The sequence below is a fragment of the Tyto alba genome, unplaced genomic scaffold (assembly GCF_018691265.1).
Source record: "Tyto alba isolate M040663 unplaced genomic scaffold, T.alba_DEE_v4.0 Super-Scaffold_14, whole genome shotgun sequence".
NCBI lineage: Eukaryota > Metazoa > Chordata > Aves > Strigiformes > Tytonidae > Tyto > Tyto alba.
The window spans coordinates 52,360,235-52,380,133 of record NW_024881276.1 but is presented as its reverse complement, the minus strand read 5'-3'; the positions used below and the strand labels follow the sequence as shown (position 1 = coordinate 52,380,133).

Genomic DNA, 19,899 nt, shown 5'->3' with positions numbered 1-19,899 from the left:
TTCAAACACTATCTCTTGTTTGTCCAAAGGCAAGGAACTTTGTTTTCTAGCTGTCCTAGAAATGTATCATGTTGGAATGTGCTTTGCTCTGAGCACATCAAGACCTGCAGATTTTTCTGCTGGTGGATAGGAAATAGTGAGCACCAGCCCTTTGATCTTAATCTTTCTATACTTAGGGAAGAAAAATAATTAATTTTGAGTGTGTCTGCAGTTGCTATGCAGTTATACCTCCCATTTAGGGATCATATTAATTCCTGGCTAGGTTTAATCACATGTGACACAGTGTTTTTATTCCACAGTTGACCATGGTAGGAGGAGGTAACAGGTACATTCAGGCATCTATTCTGCTCCATTCAGCACTATTAAACCTCAGAGCAAAATAGTCTGTATCTAGGTAAAAAGTGAGGGGGGAAAGGAAATTAAAAGGATAAGGAAGTCAAAGGGGGATTGTCTGGAGAGACCTATCAACCACTGAATACTTGTGTGAGTAACTACTATACTTTTAAGCCAGGTAGAATGGGCATCAGGTTTCAAATACAGTAAAGAAAATGTAATGAAGGACCCAACAACAAAATATGTTTTGTATCTCAAGGTACAAAAATATCTGACTCAAGAAGGGAGGGTATGTTGCACAGCAGCTGGAACAGGTATTCTGCCTGAGCTTGAAGGACAAGGTGTGCAAAGTATCCAAGCATCTAAGATTGGCAATAGATCCCTCATGACATTGTCAGGTGTGCCAGTGGGAGTTACAGGGGAAACCCCACCAGGCACCTCTCAGCACCTGTAGGCACAACGTGGGCTCAAGTGTTTAGCACTCATGGTATGCACAATGAACTCCTAATGTATGATCACGCTGAGATACACCAGGCTTTGCAAAGGTAGGAACACAAAGAAAAACTGCATTTGGAAGATTAAAAGAACAGACTCTGCAAAAGATTTAGCCAATAGCTGTCTCACCTACTGTTCTATTTTTACTACTTAATCCCAGTCACACTCCTAAAATATCTCTGAGTATTCTGACCCCAGGAGAGATAAACCCAAAGATAAGAGTAACATGGAAGTTTTTTTTCCTTGTTTGTTGCTTCAGCAGTACAGGCCTGAATACTGGAAGTGGAAGTACTGATTCTACTAAAAGCAGTGGTTGCACTCACTTCTTAGGTACATAGGTAATAAAACTCTTCTTTGGATTTCTGAGGTTACATACCTCCAGGAAAAGTCTCCACTTGGTTTAAATTTAGTTGAGTCCAGGAAATCAAAATGTCATTGTCAGTGTTTCACAGGCCAGAGCTAAAAAATCAGACCCCTCCAAGTCTCCTTTGGTTCAACTACAGACTATAGGAGATTTATCATAAAAGCATTTGATATTTTAATGTGACTGTACATTGGCTGGGAAAAGAGGAACAAAACCTGTTGAGAGTTAACGTTTTAGGACTCATCATCATCATGCTAAATTCGATACTGCATTTTCAGCAAGAAAACTGCAGGCCACTTGGCTTAACTGAAGCTGGGTAAGCCTTTTAGCTTATCAAATGTCACATGAAAAAATACCAGGCAAGTTGGGGCTGAGTAAGTGTTAAAGCTTTGTTAGGATGGCGTGTCCTCAAATAATCATAGAATGCCAAACACAGAGCTTCCCATGTTCCTTCAGGCTGAGCAGGGATGCCAAGTATACAGAATTGGAAGCTGTCTATCAGGGTTTTTTATTTGCTTGATACTGTGCAGACAGCAGAGACAAAATACCAAAAATGCTTGAAATCCTTATGACCTTTCACTGCAAACTGTGAACCTTGTCCACTAAACTCAAATTTCTATTTACACTGTCAGCACAGGCTCCATGCTGTTGCCTTTTCTTTGCCTTTCCAGTTTGTCATGTATTGAGGGACGGCTTCACAAACACTGCACAGGAGGGGGGACCTGAGCACATGCCAGACCTTTCAGAGGTTCGAAATACGAAGTTTCCATTTTGTGGATTGCTTAAAAATAGCTGTAATGCAAGCAAAGTGGCATGAAATATGCTGTTTGTACCCAAAGCAAGTATTCTGCAGAAAGCCTTAGCTTTGCTATCAGCTGGCATGGCTCACATTCCCACGATGTGTGCTGACGCCATGCTGCTACATAGTTAACTCCATTTACACCATCGCCCATATGAAGCAGGAATACACAGGCGGCTATAGAGTAAATGGTCCAAAATTACATTCAGTGAACTACTGTCAGCTTCTCAACTAAAATATCCCTGATGTCTGCATCATGCTCCAGCATTCATCCACCCCTTGTAAATAATGAGCTAGAGTGCTGCAGTGAACAAGCAGAGGGGAAATTTCAGATGTATAAATCAGAAATTGTGAGAGTGAGTAGAGTGAGTGGAAAAGTGAGGGTGACTGAGCACTGGCACAGGTTGCCCAGGGAGGTTGTGGAGTCTCCACCTTGGAGATAATTCAAAAGCCATTTGGACATGGTCCTGAGCAACTGGTCTAGGTGTCCCTGCTTGAGCAGGGGGGTTGGACAAGATAACTTCCAGTGGTACCTTCCAACCTCAACCATTCTGTGATTTGGTGAACTTGTTTCTATGCAAGACTGGTATGAACTGCAGTATTTGACAGTATTTGCATAACTTTTGCAGCTGAAAAATGATATACTTAACCTGTTACTTAAATAAACCCAACAACTGCCTTGAACTCATTTGAAACTAAGTAGAAGGTTGAATTATATCACAAATATTTTAGCTGAACTATCATTATTAACCGGGTAATTTTTCTGACTGTATTTGAAATTTAATTTCATTCTGTGGTAGCATTCCCTGAACTTCACAAGACAAAGATATTAATAACATTCCGTGTCTAAACTCTTTAGGGTCTAGAAAACTGTCCTAAAAGATATTACCAAAGAAACTCTCGCATAGAGAATACATTGGTGTTTCCTAAGGAAACTCAGTGAGTTCACAAGGAATCATTACATTGATAAATTATGTCAATGAGGCTTCTGAAAGAAGAGCGTTCACTTAGTGCTACTTTTCTCTAAATGTGGAAGCTATGGAAAATGTGTGGAAAACATTTGCAAAGTGATGACTGCAGTTATATGCCCTATATGTGGCTATCTGTTAGTAACCCACATGCTTCAGCACATAAACAGAAGGATTTATGCTTAATGCAAAACCCATAAAAAGACTTACTGCTTGGTACAACTGTTTCCCAAATCAGACAGGCACATTGCTCTAGTCTTCCATGAATTTCCTGTTATCAGTATAAAAATCTGCCTACTGGCTTGAAGTCTCTTTCCAGCCTGAGCAACCTCGAGTTAGCTGCTTCTCCTCACTTTGCAAAGGGTCAGTCACTGTGTATCATCAAAGTACCACCGATGAACTTGTTGCCAAAGACCAGAAGCGTGTAGATGTGTGCACATGTGAAGTTGTCTGGAGAGCAGGGGGCTAGAGATGCAGAGAATTTAATGAGCAGCAGGTCCTTCAGGTCTCTGCTGTGCACAGCCTGGGATTATAAACTTGTCGTCGTGCTTACTAATAGCAAGCAGGAGGTATCCATGGAATACCCCCAATTCTAATGAGTTATGGAGGCAACTTCATCTTGTTCTTTTCCTGTGTTCTGTTCTAGAGCTTTATGTGTCAATTATCGCTACTAAAGCTCTAAAGATGCCCCTCTTCTTCAAAACACAGACAAAAGCAACCATTGGGTTTATTCACAATAATGCTTGGATTAGTTAAAGAAACCACATTCACCAACAGGAAAAGAGAAGTAAATTTCTAAGCTATTGAATAACACTGCCATGTTTGGAAAGGATTTTTCTTTTGTAATTCCCCTTTAATTTCCTTCCATCAAGAGCTGCTGAGAGGAATCTGAAGCTAGATTTTCATGAGTGACTAAAGGAGTCCAGCAGCTGACTCCTGTTTAAAATCAGTGGTCCTGGAAATGTAAGGTAACATTTCCATAAACACATGCATACTTTGAGGTTTAAGTTGCACTAAAAATCACCCAGTAGTTCCAGCTCCCCAAGTCAGGGAAAAGGCAGACTGGTAAACTAATCATTATTACCAGATAAGCAGGGATTGAATGGAGGAACAAAAAGCACGAAAAGGTGAGGACGAAACTGAGAACAGAGAAGATGACTATGTTCAAGAAGTTTATACAATGAAAGGCATAAAAGGCAGTTCAACAGGAAAAAGGATAGACAGAATATTGGACTATATAAACTGAAACATTACTTTCAGTCACTTAGGTTTTCTTTTGAGATAAAACCTCAGTAAACTCACATAAAGTTGTATAACTTTATCACCTGATTCAGTGTCTCTGAATTCAGCACAATACATTTTTTTCATTCTGCTTCCTGATCAGATTAGAAAGTGTCTGAAGTTAAACTGTGAATTCTGGTAACCTTTCTGAATAGTTTTGCTTTCTTCACTTCACTTGTAATTTTTCAATTTAAAAATATTATTAAAATACCACATTTGGGTGGGTGGTGACTACCATGACACTGTGTAGAAAACCAAAGCAATTTGAAGCAAGCTAGACATTCTGAGTACATTTTTAAAATACCTTATTGCTTAAATAAAATAAACTTAAATCCCTTAGTCTAGGAATTACTTTCAGATGTTTGATTGTTTATTTTCAAAGAACTGTCATATCAACCATTTAGAACTGACAAGTACTATTTTGATATCTTCACAAGTTTTCTCTAATATCTGCTCCCTGCCTTATGCTGGGAACCACATACTCATCTTCATTGTCTCTTGTATTTATCTTAATTTTGCTGTATTTTATTTTATTAGAGGAAAAACTTAGCTGAGCTGTTTGTGGCAAGATTTAGTTACAGGAAACCAAAAGCTAAGCCCCAGTTTCAGCTGAGACAATTAGACTGTTGATTTTGGTAGCAACTCAGGACTTCTATTGGACCCAAATGCCTTTCAAGTCTATCTGCCAGTTGATGCTCAAGTCTAAAATTTTCTGTATTCCTCCTACAGATAAAGGACTTTGTTTCCTTTTAATTTGAGGGATATTTCTATCCAGTACTAAATGTTTTGCTGAAATTCTTCTCTATTCACTGGAATAGATTAAAAAAGTAGGAAATGATAACATTTTTGCAAAACTTTCAACATTTTTTAAAGGCTTTTTTCCCCTTAATTCTCTGTTCCTGATATCTGTGAATTGTTGAGGACAGTGTTTTTCTCAAAGCAATTTCGCCACACAGTAGAAGTAGCAGGTGTTAATTTGTATTGCTTAGCTTGACTACTGCTTTTTTTCTGTCTAGAAATTGTATCTAGTAGCTCATATTACTGTTTCACCTGCTGTAGGTGAAGGAGTCTCATGTACTGAGCATATGATACTTTTTTTTTAAAGTGACCTATATTATTCTATAACACCAGAAGATCTTTGTTGAAAGGTTTGCAGAAATTGCTGATAAAAAGAGCAGTGTTCTTACACAGTCTTTTCATCAACTGCTATAGAAACTTTGGGGCCAAGTTATCAAAGTCTATTGCCATTCTTGGATGGATGTTTTATTTCTAGGTGGATTGGGCTCTAAAACTTTCCTATGGATCCTCTGGGAGAATATAAATACTAGCTAGCAAGTGTTTTATTCTCTATTAATGTGTGGTGGACTAGAGCTTTAGGTTATACAATTCCTTTTTTTTTCTTTTTTTTCTCCCCATTTTTTTTTTTTCCCCTTAGACTTTTATAGCATCCAATGTAGGGTGGGTCACGGCAGCTGATGCCGGGTTAAATGGTTACCAGGGACAGCTCCAGCAGCGGCCACTGCCAGAGATCCTGTACCCCGGCACTGTGCCAGCCCACCCTGGTGCCTGGAGAAGTTCCATGGGTTCATAGAGTGGGGGCTCTGATGGGGCTGATGCTCTAGAGCTGCATGTTTATTGAGTCAGGTTTGTGTGACTCTACTGGTTTCATTTCAGACAAATTGTGTAGGATTTCTCTGCAAGAGAGAAACACAGTCAAATGTGGTGCTCATCCTCCTTAAAAGTTGTTCAGAAAGTCAGGAATTTACATGATTAATTCTTAACATGTGGATTCTTTTAATTAGCTATCTAGAAACCAAAACAGAGAGCAGGACACTACTGCAATGCAGCTTGTTAAGCAATAATGCATTTTTTCTTCCAAAAGTCACACTTGATAACAAACAATAGTCATAGGCATAAGATGACTGTGGATACTATGAGCTAATGTCTAGTTGTCAGAAACTTTTCCATTAAGGCTCAGAATGATGTTTAACATATTCTTCCCATTATTGAACTAAACTAAACATTGCATTAAACATGGATTTCCCAATGAATCTCACTGCTGTTTATTTTCACATGTGCATACATATGGAAGCAGACACGTGTACACAGGCATTTTGGATATGAAAAGCACATCAATAATATAGTTCACTCTATTGCCAGGATATTATGCTTTTTAGCATTTCTTTTTTTTTAATGAAACCTGTCCTTACACTTTCCTGACCATAAAAATAGGTTTAAAACAAGATTCTTTAAACAAACACAAAATACCAAAATTACATGTGCTCTCCTATTAAGCAATGGAGAATGACTGAAAGGGTAGATTTCTTTAATTATCTAGGCAAAAAAATGCTGCTGAGGACGATCACCAAAATTTATGTACCATCTATTTTTCTACTCAAAATTCAAAAGCTTTGGTGTATAGCAAACATTTGAATAACTTATCAAATCCTGTGTAGGTGATAGTTTTAAGATAACTTCAGTTTTAAGCCTTTGTGCTTTGTTTTTGGCATTATGTATAACTCATTTAGGATTTCAAAGCTGGATATACTTACATTTAGATTTCAGGAAAGGGCAGAAGGAGGACAGGTTGTTTGCTTTTCACTTTAAGAGACCTAGATTTCCTGATTGTGTTAGGCCCGTTGTTACTTTGTTGATTTTAAGTTGGTCCCTAGGGGGAAAAGAAAGCTTTTAAGAAATGTATGAGCACACTATCCTTTTTTTGCAGAAATATTAAGGAATATTGGCCAAGATTTTCAAACATAGTGGCTTAACATTGTCTTTTAACTCCATATTCAAGCTTCTTATTCAAGGTCTACTGTTCAGAAGTATGAAAACCTGGCAATTAATTCACTTTGATTAGCCTCTTTAATTACTCAATACTTGTGAAAACTGATGTAGTAGTTTGAATATGGACTAAAAATCCCAGTGTTTGGTATTTTTGTTGGCAATCCTCTAATAATTATGCTGTAAATCACAATATGGGTTTGGATTTCAAGAAGAGTGCCTTAAGCCTTGTTCCCACCCTTCTGCAGAGACACTGCATAGCTGTTTCGGATTACTAGGTATAAAATTATCGATCTGAAGGACAGCTGAAAAACTTTTACTTAATCTCATCTTTCTCCATGTGTGTTGCCCCCATGAAAATGTACATACAAACCCTTTTATGCAATGAGCAACATAAAGTCATTGGTCCCCAAGAGGCTTGGACTGATACGATGTGCTTGGAACCGCAATACAAAGTCCTAAGTGTGACTGCGCTTGTAATGTGAGGATACTAACAAGGGGAGCCACAGGCAATGCTAATGTCCTATATAAATATGAAATATGCTTATCTGCTTTATAGGCTAATCACTCTCATGCAGCTGCTACCAAGTCATATGTGCTTTGCCAGACCCAAATCCCACTGGCATAACTGGGAAGAGTCTCTGTGATTTGGTGGGCTCAGCTGCCATCGAGATATTTAGGATTCAGTGGGATAAAGTCCTGAATGGTAAATTCTGGAGACCTGTGCTCCAGCTGGAGTGTGAGCACATGCTTGAGTGTTTTGCTGGATCAGAGCTAGGAAGAGGCTAGCACCCCTCTGCATAGCCCCGGCCCTAAGCTGCTGACAACATGATCCTTTTGCTGCTCAGTGCCCATCCCACATGAACCCATGGGCTACTAGAAAAACAGCTCATTGATAAGCAGGGTGATGTTTTTCATGTGCTGATTGGCTTTGTGGTTGAAAATTTGGATTTTTGGCCTGAGATCTTCCTTGCCTGTGTTTTTACTCTCCAGAACTACTAGTTTCTCAGCAGAGTAACTCCAGAGAGCCAAACACACCTGAAGGTATCTCTCCATTTACTTTAAGCCTTTTATTAACCCCAGGCAAAAAGAAAACACAAGAGTGGTTGCTCCTCACATCTGCACAGCTGAGCTTCAGCACTGCTGTGTACCCAGGACCCAGTGGGCCCCGTGGAGGTGGGCCCTGGGTGTCTCAGTCGCCATGAGATTATGCTAACCTTAGAAGGAGGAAGCATTTGGAGAGGGAGGAGAGCCAAAATGGTGTACTGATTTTGCAAGGGAAACCTGCGGGTAGCTTGACTGTTTTACCTCAGATTTAGCCAAGCCCACTTGAAATGTGCCTGCTGCCCCTTGTTTCATCTGAATGCCACACCTGGGCTGTTGTAAGGTCTCTTTCTTTCAAATCTGACCAAAGAATTAGTTAAATTTTGGTCCAAACAGAACATTTTCACAAAAGAAGCTTGAATCTTGTAGACAGAGGAGCATTTTATGTCAGAAAGGGGATCTCAAAACATCAGCCCAGGTACCTCCAGAGTACATTGTCGACAACCAGCCCTTGAGCTTCTGGTCACTGGCTGGAATCTGTTTCTCTATTTCAGGTGGCTCCAGCTGCCCACCCAGTCCCAGCATGGGCTTTGAGAACTGCCACATGATGGCAGCCAAGTGGGTGCCTTCCTCCCGAAGCCCAGAGCTCTTACAGAAAGTAACTGGCTGCTTTCCAGACCCTTTGGTTTAGATTAGGGATTAGATTAGTGATGACAAAGCCTCTGGCCCCTGATGTAAAATTTATTTTAAAAAATCTCTGCAATGATTGCCAGGTCAGTTCTCTGGCAATACTAGATCTAGCACTGGCCCCTGATCTGCCTTTGCTTTGGCAGATAATCCATGGTGATTTTCTCTTGACTCCCTCCATCTCCTGCAAGTGGATTCAGTTTGTGGTGCAGTTTAACAGATGCGCTGCCACCTGGGGAAATAATAGGAGATAATGCCCAAGTACTGTGGATTATTTGCAATTGGTTTCGTCCAATTCATCTGAGCTGTACAAAGAAATGTGCATTTGGCACCTTTCTGAGAAGACTCTAAAGCCTGAAGAGCAGAAATTGCCAGTGCATTATGTACAATCTCATTGCCATTCGCTTCTTAGTTTTATGAAGAGTAGCTTTTTATTGTTTATCCTGCCAAACAGGCCTTCTCCTTCAAACAATGAATCAATAATTCAGAACATATCTACACCCATTCAGCACTATAAGAGATGGTTCTGGGCTCCACAGTTCAGCTCTGGATCCAAACTTCTCTGCATTGTGCAGGTGTTAAGATTTCAGGCTTTGGCTCACCTTCTTGTGTGGATGAAGGAGAGTCACAAAGTCAGAAGTAGCTTTGAATAGCATCGTGGTTTAACCCCAGCTGGCAACTAAGCACCACACAGCTGCTCACTCACTCCCCTCCCAGTGGGATGTTGCATGCTGAAGCCATAAGACTTTTTTTTCAAGACCCAGGATAGTGTTCCAGGCGGTGACATGGGGCATGTTTCCAACCACAACAAATAGTTAGCAAAACGGAGAGTTGCCAGACAGAAGGGGATGACAAGCTACTTTGCCTGTGCCTGAAGAGAGAGGGATTAGGCATTTTGGGCAAAGAGCTCCTTCATGCCTCCTGTTTGTGCCATTCATGCTGCTGCTACTGCCTTTGTGGGATTAGGGAGAGTGTAAAGGAGTGCCAGTGTGTACCAGAGGGCCTCAGTACAGCACCAGCAGCAGCAGCAGCAATCACATCTGCCCTTCCTACCTCTAGTGGCAGCAGGATTTCTCTGGCTTTCTGCCCTGGTCCTTTCCTAGTTCCTGTCCCTCCAAACCAGGACTGACCCCTCCTTGACAATCAAGAACATAAAGAAAAGCATGTAGATGATGATGGTGGAGGTAGTGGCAGTGAAGGGAAGTTCTCTGAGTGTCTTGCCCCCAGGAAGGAGGGGAAGGAAGCAAAAGAAGTGGTCCCAAAGTGAAGAGATGACTGTAGGAGCAGAAAAAGTGCCCTGCTGCTTACAGCCTCCCCATACACAGTCGCCTCAGTTCTCAAAAAGTTCGCACAACATCACTGACACAGTCTCCACCTTTGCGTCTCAAGCACCTTTCCCTATCCCACAACACCACTGCTACCCCTGCCTGCCTTGCCTGCTCCAAGGGTGCCCTTGGCCAGTGCTGAGAGTTTGTTTTTGCTACACAGTGTTACCAATAAAAAGCCAAATTCTGGCTCCAGTAAATCACTCAACAGGCTCCCACTGATTTTTCTGAGGGGAACTCCTGGCCACTTTGAGATGTTGTTCTCTTTAAAACTCATCTAATAGTAGTATTATTATCTAGCTCTTCATAACCTGAGGCTGATCACTTCTTGTGCATTCTTTCACTTAACTACTTTCAAAACTGAAAACCTATAATGGTGTAATATATATTTTTAACCTGAAAAAAATAATCTCATTAAAGGCTTCCTACTGATACAATCCCCATCTCCCCTGTGTTATTCAATCATGTAGAGATCCTGATGTATATATTAGGACTATTTAGAGAAGTTCCAAGTCTAATGCCATAATGTTAGGGAACATAAAGTAATGTAAGGCAGTTTTTATTTGTTATGGAGAAAATAAGTCCCAAGAAGGCTTGCTGGAGAAGCAAGGAAGTGAGTGAATATGAGAGAGGAGAATGAGAGGAACCATTCCTAAGAGGAAACTTAAGAATTAGATTTCCTGATTGGTAGAGTTTCACTTCATTGCTCTGCTGTTAAAATTACTTAGTGCAAAGCTGTAGCTGAAAGAAGAGGGGACAATTTATTTTCTGTGTAGTAAATCTTCAAATACAGTAATGTGACATGCACTCTTCTCTCCCACCCACTCTGCTGCCTGCAGGTATTAACTGGGTAGGGAAAACAACATTTTGTGTTTGCAATTCAAGTGCAGAAAGGTAAAAGCAGAAGGGCAGAAAATCACTGTATTCTCTCTCTTAATGCAGAAACAGCATGACCCCTGGTTAATTTAAGTAGTAATATAAATATAACTTCTATTTTAAGCATATACTTAAGTCCTGATGATTCAATATTCAGCCTGAATGCAAGTGGATTTTGTGGAATGAAGTCTGCATTGAACTTGATCTGCTTAGTAAAATATTTCAATCTGGTGTCTGAGGGAGAAAAGAGGAATCTGGTCAATTGCTGCAAATGCCTCTGTAGCAAAATTGCTGCTGTACTCATTGTTTGTACTATTTTCTAGTGAATTTTTAAAATTTTTGTGAGAGAGAACTGCTGTGGAATAAAAGGCTGGTCTGGAGAAAAGTCCCAGGAATGTGTACACATAATTACATCTTTTGAAAGTAGCATGCTACATAGGATTTCCTAAACTGTACCAGAAAACACTGACATCCTGGAATTGACATTTGCAATTTCAAGTACCAGCTTTCCAAGCATAATTAATATCCTTGTAAATGTTTCAGTATCAAATTTGGGACTCATTTTGGATAAGCCAGTCCATAAATTCTACCTTTTTTTTCTCATTTTTTATTTCCTTTTCCAATATTCCAGGGATGACAACTGTGATATTTAAAGCTAAGAGATAGTAAGTTGAAATAGCATGTTTTAAAGTATTTACATTTAATTGCAATATGTATAAGTTGCTTTCATTTATAATTCACTCTTTTCTCCTGACATTGTTTGTTTTTTGCTTAAAGTACCTATGATTCCTATCCTCCCTTATACAAAATACAGAAATACTGTTGCATAACTACAGCTTTCCTCTAGTCACACACCAAAATAGAGGGTAGAGGATACGAAAATTACTTCTGACAGATGAGTCACATTAATATTTTGTACTAAGCCATTAGAAAAATGAAACACAAGGGGTAGGAATCAGAACAGATCAAAATCCTTAGTGCTTTATGATCCAAACCCACAACTATCTACTGAGGTGCAAAATGTTCTTTATTCAAATCAAGTGTGAGAAAAATACACAGTTTTGTACTGCAAATGCTGGCAGCACACAATGTTGCAATTATTCTCAATATTTTGAGATGCTTGAATCATAACCAAAACTTTAAGCAACACTGAGGTAAAAGCATCTTTATATTCCTTCACAAAAAAACAAAACAAAACAAAACCAAAAAACAAAACAAAACAATTTTGTCATAGTTCCTTCAGAAATGGTGTGCCAGGTTTCTACTAGTGACTGATAATAAAAACATAAGGGAGGATGTTATGACATCCTCTTGCCTTTTTGCCTTTTTCCAGCAGTAAATTCAGAATCATTCAGATAGTACTCCCATTAACTTTCTCAGATTCCTGTGCTGCTAAAAAGATCTTGTATATTCTGTCTTTGAAAAGAGTAATTCTGATTGCCTTTTACAGGTGCTTTACTATTTTGGTGCATGTGGCTAACTTAGTCTAGATAGGAAGTGTTATTTTGCTTCCTATTTAGAGGTCAGTAAGTAGGATTGGTCACATTGGGTACATTCTCAGTAGGTTACCATTAACTAGTAGACTTAAGAAGAAACATTAATGACTCCATCTGATGTGGTCAGGTAATACTGACTGTAATTTGGGTCACCACTGGGTGAACTGGGTATTCTGTTTCCTGTGACCTAAGTATCCACTTTTGCCATACCCTCTTCTTGACGTAGTATCCAGTGAAGAGCTCAAGTCAGCAGGATGGTAAGTATCTTACATGAGCTTGTCAGCACCCTCAAGCCCTGGGAAAGGATGTGCTCCTTTTGCTACCTGATGGAGGCAGGTAGGGACCTCTGTCAAAATGCATTATGAGTTCTTCCCTGGCTGCACAAAGGGTGCTTCAATACGGACCCAACAGACACTTCAGCACGCCAGGCCCCAGTTCAGCAAAATACTGAAGTGGGGAGTGATCTAAGCATGCATGTGGAGGCATGTATTTGCCAACTATGATAACTTCAGTATAACTGTACTTCTGCTGCAAGCTGTACAATTACTCTATAAAATTGGAGTTGAGCTGTGTTTCTCATCATCAGAGTGAATTAGGCAGGTAAGTATTAGCTCTGCTTAACAACACTCGTTTGTTTTTCCAGCTTCTAGCAGGGGCTCTGTTCCTACCCACCCTCCCATCGAAATCTGTCCTTTCCTCATATGATAACAAAAGTAACTGTTCACAGTGCATACCATGCTGGGCTGGGCTGGTTTTATGCCACTTTTTCATGCTGTGTAGGAGAGTTTAACTAACCATGGAAAGCAAACAGACAATTTATGGAAAATCAACATGAAAGATTAAGGATGAGAATTTAAGAACTAAATGGGTGGTCTTAACCAGACAATTCCTGTGGACTCTATTTGGAGAAATATATGGCTAAATAATTAGGAATCGGCACAATGCTTTGAGTATCTAGCTGTAAAGGTGTTTCCTTAAGCCAATAAAAGCAAATTCTCCTTCTTCTCTATTTTTAATTTGCCTCATCATGCCTGAGGAATTTTTCTACCTTCTTAATTGCTGCAATACTTTGGACTTGTTCTATAGGTATAAAGCACATCTCCTATCATCCATTGAACGTCAGTAATTTGATTCTTTATCATTAGGCTATTGGAGACTATTGGGGTGTGACTGCAACTTGCTTGGAAATAGGTAGAGTTGTTGTACTTTTTTTAGTCCATGAAAATTCAGTGATTTAGTTTTTGTTTGCTAGGCAATGTGTGACATACTTGCTTTGAGGTAAACATAGACACTGGGTAATGGCAAGTCATTTCTTTAGTGATACTGGAACCATCACATGATGTGTTTCTTGTTAATAATGGCTTATAACTGTGGTAAGTTTCTCATGCTTTTCAGCCAAAGCAATTCCTACAAAACCACCTCCCCAGAAAAGGTTTGTAGGAGCACGCTGATCTGCAATTAAAGAGTAGGCCTCTGAGTGCCAAGAAGATTATAGGGAGGTATTATTGGTCCAGACAGAAATTTTGCCAGGCCTTCAGGACAGAATTATGTATCATTGTGTGTTTCTCTCTGGTATGTTTCTACACCATGAACTTGGACGGAATTTCAAATTTATGATGAAACCTAAGCTCTGTTAAGACTACTGAATTTTTGTCTTGAATTTTTTCCTGATTCTAACAAATACATACAAGGATTTGCTAGTTCCAGCCAAGACTAGCTATTTCTGAGAGAGGTACCTGTAAAAGGAAGCAGTAGGTATAAGGGACATGGTGTAATTTTAGCCCGGTTATTTATGAGTGCCTCTTAAAACCCAAAAGAAATACAAAAGTAAACTTTCCAGTTCCTTACAGCTGCCAATCCCAACAAACCAATTCTTTATCCATCCTTCAGTTTTTATCAGCAATCTAATGTTATGAGGAATATTGAAGTGAAATGCACATTTTTATATAATCTAATAAAATGTCAGACCACATGATGTGCTAATATAGTGTGTGATGACCAATGTGCTCTATTTACCACAGGCATAGGTAGTGTTCCTTACCCTGATTGGCACCAGTCAATTCTTGCTGCTTTGTTTATTTGTTTGGTTAAACTCCTTGACCACATTCTTTTATGTAATTTACCTTAACCAGCTAAGTCATAGCGTTAACTTCTGGGTAATGCATTTGAAAGAATTGTTCTAAACACCATAAATATAATCATGATGAAATATCAGAGTGGAGAACAACCTTGGCTGTCATCTGTGTACTATGCATGGGCAGAAACAAACAAACAAACAAAAGTAAATTCTATCATCCGTTGCTGATACCCAGATAACTGAATATTGGACACTGAACATCTTTCATCTTTGGCAAATGGAAGAAGCTTAAACGAGATGAAATTGCCAGACAGTTGCTATGTTAGCGTTACAGAATCTCATATCATAAAGTCAAAAGGTTTCAAGTCTCTAAAGCACTGAGTTGACAAAGTAATTAAACATGTACCTAATTTATGTTTGAGAGTACTTAAGTGTTATACATTGAGTTATGTACAAGATTCATTTCTTTGCTGAATCAAGGCCTTAAATTAAACTGGTGGAAATGCCCCCACATTTAGCAGAGAACAAAATATCAACTGCAGAAAAGCCTGGGCTTTATTTTTTCATCATACTTTTTCTCTTAAGTAAAATCAAAGCATAAAACATACTCAAACAAATATGTGTTTTCTACTCAGGTTGGGATGAGGAAATAAAAAGGAACATGGTCTGCTATTATTAATCAAAAAGTAGAAATGTTATATTTGTACATTTCATCATAAAGTAAAATGTTCTCAGGTTTATAGAGGAAAAAGTATTGAGAATATGTTCAAAATGCCACCCGTGGAAATAAAATGCCTCTGTGGACCGTAAAGTATGATCTCCCCATTATCCCCCTTAGGGATTCATGCTGTTTGTTGTACATTCCTTTTAAGGCAAGATTTTAGGAGTTTCCCATTACAGGCAAGTAGGAGAATTCCTCTCCATGCTAATATAGTACCCGATAAGCTTATGCCAGTGGCTTATTTGGTCATCATTACAGTAGTAACTAAATATTCACGTATTTATCTTCATAGTACCTTGTGAGGTAGGGAGGAGGTACTGCTCCCATTTTGTGGCTGGAAGGAGGCTAAATCCTCTCCCCAGGGTTGGTCAGGAGGTGCGTAAGAGATGTGGGGCATAGGAAGGAGGTATTCTCTGCCTCAGTGCAGTACCTTTGTCATTGAGTCATCCTTCCTTTCTATAGGAATATGAAGCCTTATCCAGCAGCACAAACACGGTTTGTGCATTTGAAGAAATTCTGACACATCCCACCTCTTGAACTGTTTCACTTGGGATATGTCCTGTGATCTCAGCCAGATCTCATGTTCCCCTGCCCCTCACCTCCCTAACCCCAAAAAGCATAGCCTGCACTTTTCCAAGCACGGAATTATTTTTAACTTACAAATGTCACTAGCTAATTAAAACTTACAGTACACACTGTGTTTCTACCATGCCTGGAATTTCTACTCCAAAATTTCATCGCTTGATGTGATTATATGGGTGGTATTTATACATGTGACTGTACTAGACTCCCAGCTGTATTGCTATGCAAATTAAAGCATTTAGAGACAGCAGTTATAAGGTGAGGTGTGTGGCAAGTCAGAAATGGTGCTCAGATGTCATACATAAGCAGTGAAATAAACACTTCAAATGCCATTGAATATATTTAATTAATAAAATGGGATGGTAAAAATTAGAACATTAACTAATGAATTTAAAAGAGGTATTTAAAGATTTTTTTCAAAGTTCTACAATAAGAGAGAGCACAAGCACTGCAAAATACAATAAATACTTTGACTTAGCTGAGGTCCTACAGACAGTCTAGAAACAGAAAGCATGTTTGGATGGAAATATAACTAAGCAGAGATTCTGGAAATAATTAATCTATAAAAAGCCACAGGAGTCCGGGCTTTGATGAATTCCTGAGACCATTCTGTAAAAAATTAAAAGAAATACTAATGTTAATTCTAAGGAAAGACACCTATTCGGAGTTGGGCAGAAAGATTGTGACAAGAATGTTTCTAATCATAATCCTAAAACTTATGAAATTATGAGGGTGTGTAGAAAGTACAGATCCTGAATAATGATGGAGTGTAAGACATGGCAACTTTCTGGCCAGAAAATTGGAAATAACCTTCTCAAGTATAAAACAGATGTATCACTTCAGATTAATTAAGAAAAAGTTCATAATTATGTTAGTTCATTGGTTTCATTATACATTTTCTTAAATATAGAATTGAATCTAATGTCAGCTTTTTATGAAGGTGGCAAGAAGGGTTTTGATAGAGTGGGATGGATTGGCTGCATGCAAACTCTTCTCCATACTGCAGCTATCTGAATGTTGCAATAGAACTTCTCTGTTCTGGAGTTCACGCTGCAATTAGTGCTTAAATCAAATCTTCTTGCGTATGGGAGAACAACTCCAGGAGTTAACCCCTCTTTCTTTTATCACTAGTATTTTAATCTGAATTAATTTTAAATCATGTGCTACATCAGTTATAAAACCATTTTCTGAGTAAGTTCAACCTTTCTTCCAGATGAAATCAGAGTGACACCTCAGTCAAAGTAATCTATACAGTTGTATCTTCCAAGACGGATCTGTCATTACCTGTAGATAATTTAGATGTTACATGTGGTAGAAAATAAATCTGTCCTTTGTTTCCATGGCTTAAACTATTGAGAATGTAACAGACTTAAATACCTTCACTGGTGTCCAAGTCATAGGGAGATGGGGAATTACTAGGGACTTAAATATTATTATTGATTTCATGCGGGATGACCTCGGATACCATGTTCAGAAGTGGTAGTCTAAACCTATATGGGAGCACGGAGTTAAACAGAATATTTGGCTTTTGGAAACTGGAAAAACACCAGCCCTTTCTTCCATCGAAAACTGTTGAATGCAAACAAAAATATAAAATGACTTAGCTTCCACAGCAGCTGGTTAATGCCTTTAATTTCTTAGGCAATAAAAGTACAAGGTTGACTGGGATAAGTTTTAGTTCTGGCAAACATTAAAAAGATACTTCAAGTCTTAGCAAGATAACTGGCAAGTTTAGTAGAGACTGTATTTGGTTATGGTAACAGTAAGACAAAAGATATGGTAATTTTAATTTAAAATTGGACTTGAATAGGATGAGATCTGATGAAGGAAGATGGGTCAAATAGATATAACTGTGTTAGAGATCAAAACTAGCAACAGAATTCCACAGCTATTAACATCCTATTTTTATATCAGTATTTACAGGTGAATTTTTATTGGAGAAAAAAAGCATAAAATTTCTGAGTATAATGGCAAGACTCTGACAAAAGGTGGGAAAAATTAGATATGCTTTGACTCCAAAAAATGACAAAGGAAGATGAATTTTTCATTCTTCTAAAATGAACACTTATTTGAGGAAAGCTAGAAAGATATGCCCCACCGGGTTGCTTTTTCCCAAAGATGAAATTTCATTAATTAGACGTATGAATTCTTGCAGAGGTCACCAGTTCAGTGAACATAAATGTCTCTATCAGAGGATATGAAATGTGATGGTTTTAAGAATCCATGTGTCACCTCCATGGTAGATCCTATTCTGAGACTGAAAAAAAAGATGGGTATATTGTGCAGAACACGTAAAGAACACGTAAAGTCAGCTTATCTTTGTCAGCTTAAGAGCACATGAAAAACAGTCTTGTTAGATAAAGGATCCACCTTCCACAGAAGTCATATCAGCCAGCAGGCAAGTCTTTTAACAGCTCTGTGCTAATGTCCCTCCATCTTCAAAACAATATATTAATATTTGCCTACCTCATAGTGGAAGCTGGAAGACCTTAATTATCATGTGTGGTTATTTAAAGCTCTTGAGTTGAATGCTGTGCTAGAGGTCCAAAATATTTGTTAAAATTATTATTTCTATACCCAGATGATTTGCTCACATGTTTGCAATGCGCCAGCATAGAAACCTTCTGGATGCGATGCAGTACTGGACAGTTCACCAAATGAGAAGCTCCATGGCATAAACAATAGCTCTAATTGGCAGGGTGCTTTGAAAGATCCACCCATCTTAAGGCTTTATTGCAACTCTTTGGCTGTACAGAATACAAATCAGCTTCGATTTATGATCCTGTTAGCTACAAAGCCACTAAGGAACAGAGAACTGGAGTCTGGAGTGGTGCCAGGGATTCATTCCAGCAGCATGCAGTCTCATTTGGGCAGATGTCACAACCTCCACCTTGGATTGAAAGCTCAGTGTGAGCCAGCAGAAAATACATTTTTAATATGCCTGATAATAAGGCAAATGCTGTTATTTGGAACTACTAGCAAAGACACCTGCTGACAGCTGGCATTAAAGGCAATGGCACCTGCTAGACACATTGCAGGGGGAGAGGCGAAATCTGATCCTTGTTGAAGTAAAGGGGAGCTTTGCCATTGACTTCAAACATTCCAGAATTTCTCTTAAAATGATTAATGATATGTGTATCTTCAAGGTTATGGGTAGTTTATGAAACTTTTAAATACAGGCAGATGTCTGTAATGTCAAATAATGGGATGCTGAGATGCCAAAGGAATATAATTAGCATAAATAAACACCTAGTTGAAAAAGATAGATCATACCTTGCATTAAAAATTGATTGATTCCAGAGTTTGATATCATCCCCCCCCCAAGTCATAAACCAGACCATACAGTGGCATTGGTGGCTGATGAAAAACATTTTTCAATGCTTAGGTGGTTTGTAACTTCTAGTAGCAGGATATTGTCCAAGAATCTTGGGAGTAAAAAGAATTCCTATGCATTCACTTTATGCAAGAAATAAATTGCCTGACTCCTCTTTAAATTTCTGTAAATCCATGGACTTTGATGGAGATCAGAAATAATTTATTCAAAGCAAGCTCTGAGGAGAACCAGCTCTGTTATTTGCTTCTGTATTTTGCCCACTGTCTCTTCTTTTGTATTTTTGTATTGTCTCCTGCGAGTGTCTACATTTTTTTCTTGAAATTGTATCCAAAAAATTGAAGCTTTAATAACCTGCCAATAAAACCTCTGCAGCTGAGTCTGCTAAAACACCCCTGTTTATTCTCTAAAGGGAGCACATTTGCATGTAGGTTTTTGAATATGCTATTGAAGTAATTTTTTCCAGTAAAATCCCAGAGTGCTTCTTCAAGAGGCTAGTCTGACAGATGAACTTTCACAAGCTGAAAAAATTTAGGCTGCTTGTATGCTTCCAGTGTATGTATCACTAGCTCAACACACAGACATGTGTGAGGCTTTTATGCAAAGCCTGGACAAGAGCCTAACACCTTCTTTCACACCACGCACAGTCATTAACCTGCAGCAACAGGCAGCCAATCCGCTATAACGCACTGTGGACCACAGGCAAGAGAACCGACGAGAGAGCACTATTGAGCTG

At 38.9% G+C, this 19,899-nt stretch overlaps 1 protein-coding gene across 3 annotated transcripts in view; it reads right to left on the bottom strand.

Moving 5' to 3' along the window:
• Positions 1–19,899, bottom strand: part of COL8A1 (collagen type VIII alpha 1 chain) — an 88,735-nt gene that overhangs the window by 25,122 nt on the left and 43,714 nt on the right. For 2 of the 3 annotated variants that reach the window (XM_042788447.1, XM_042788448.1), the window contains one exon: positions 6,793–6,908. The exons of the other annotated variant lie outside the window; for it this stretch is intronic. The gene's annotated coding sequence lies outside the window, so the exon portion shown is untranslated. The remainder of the gene's footprint in view (positions 1–6,792; positions 6,909–19,899) is intronic. 3 annotated transcript variants of the gene reach the window in all.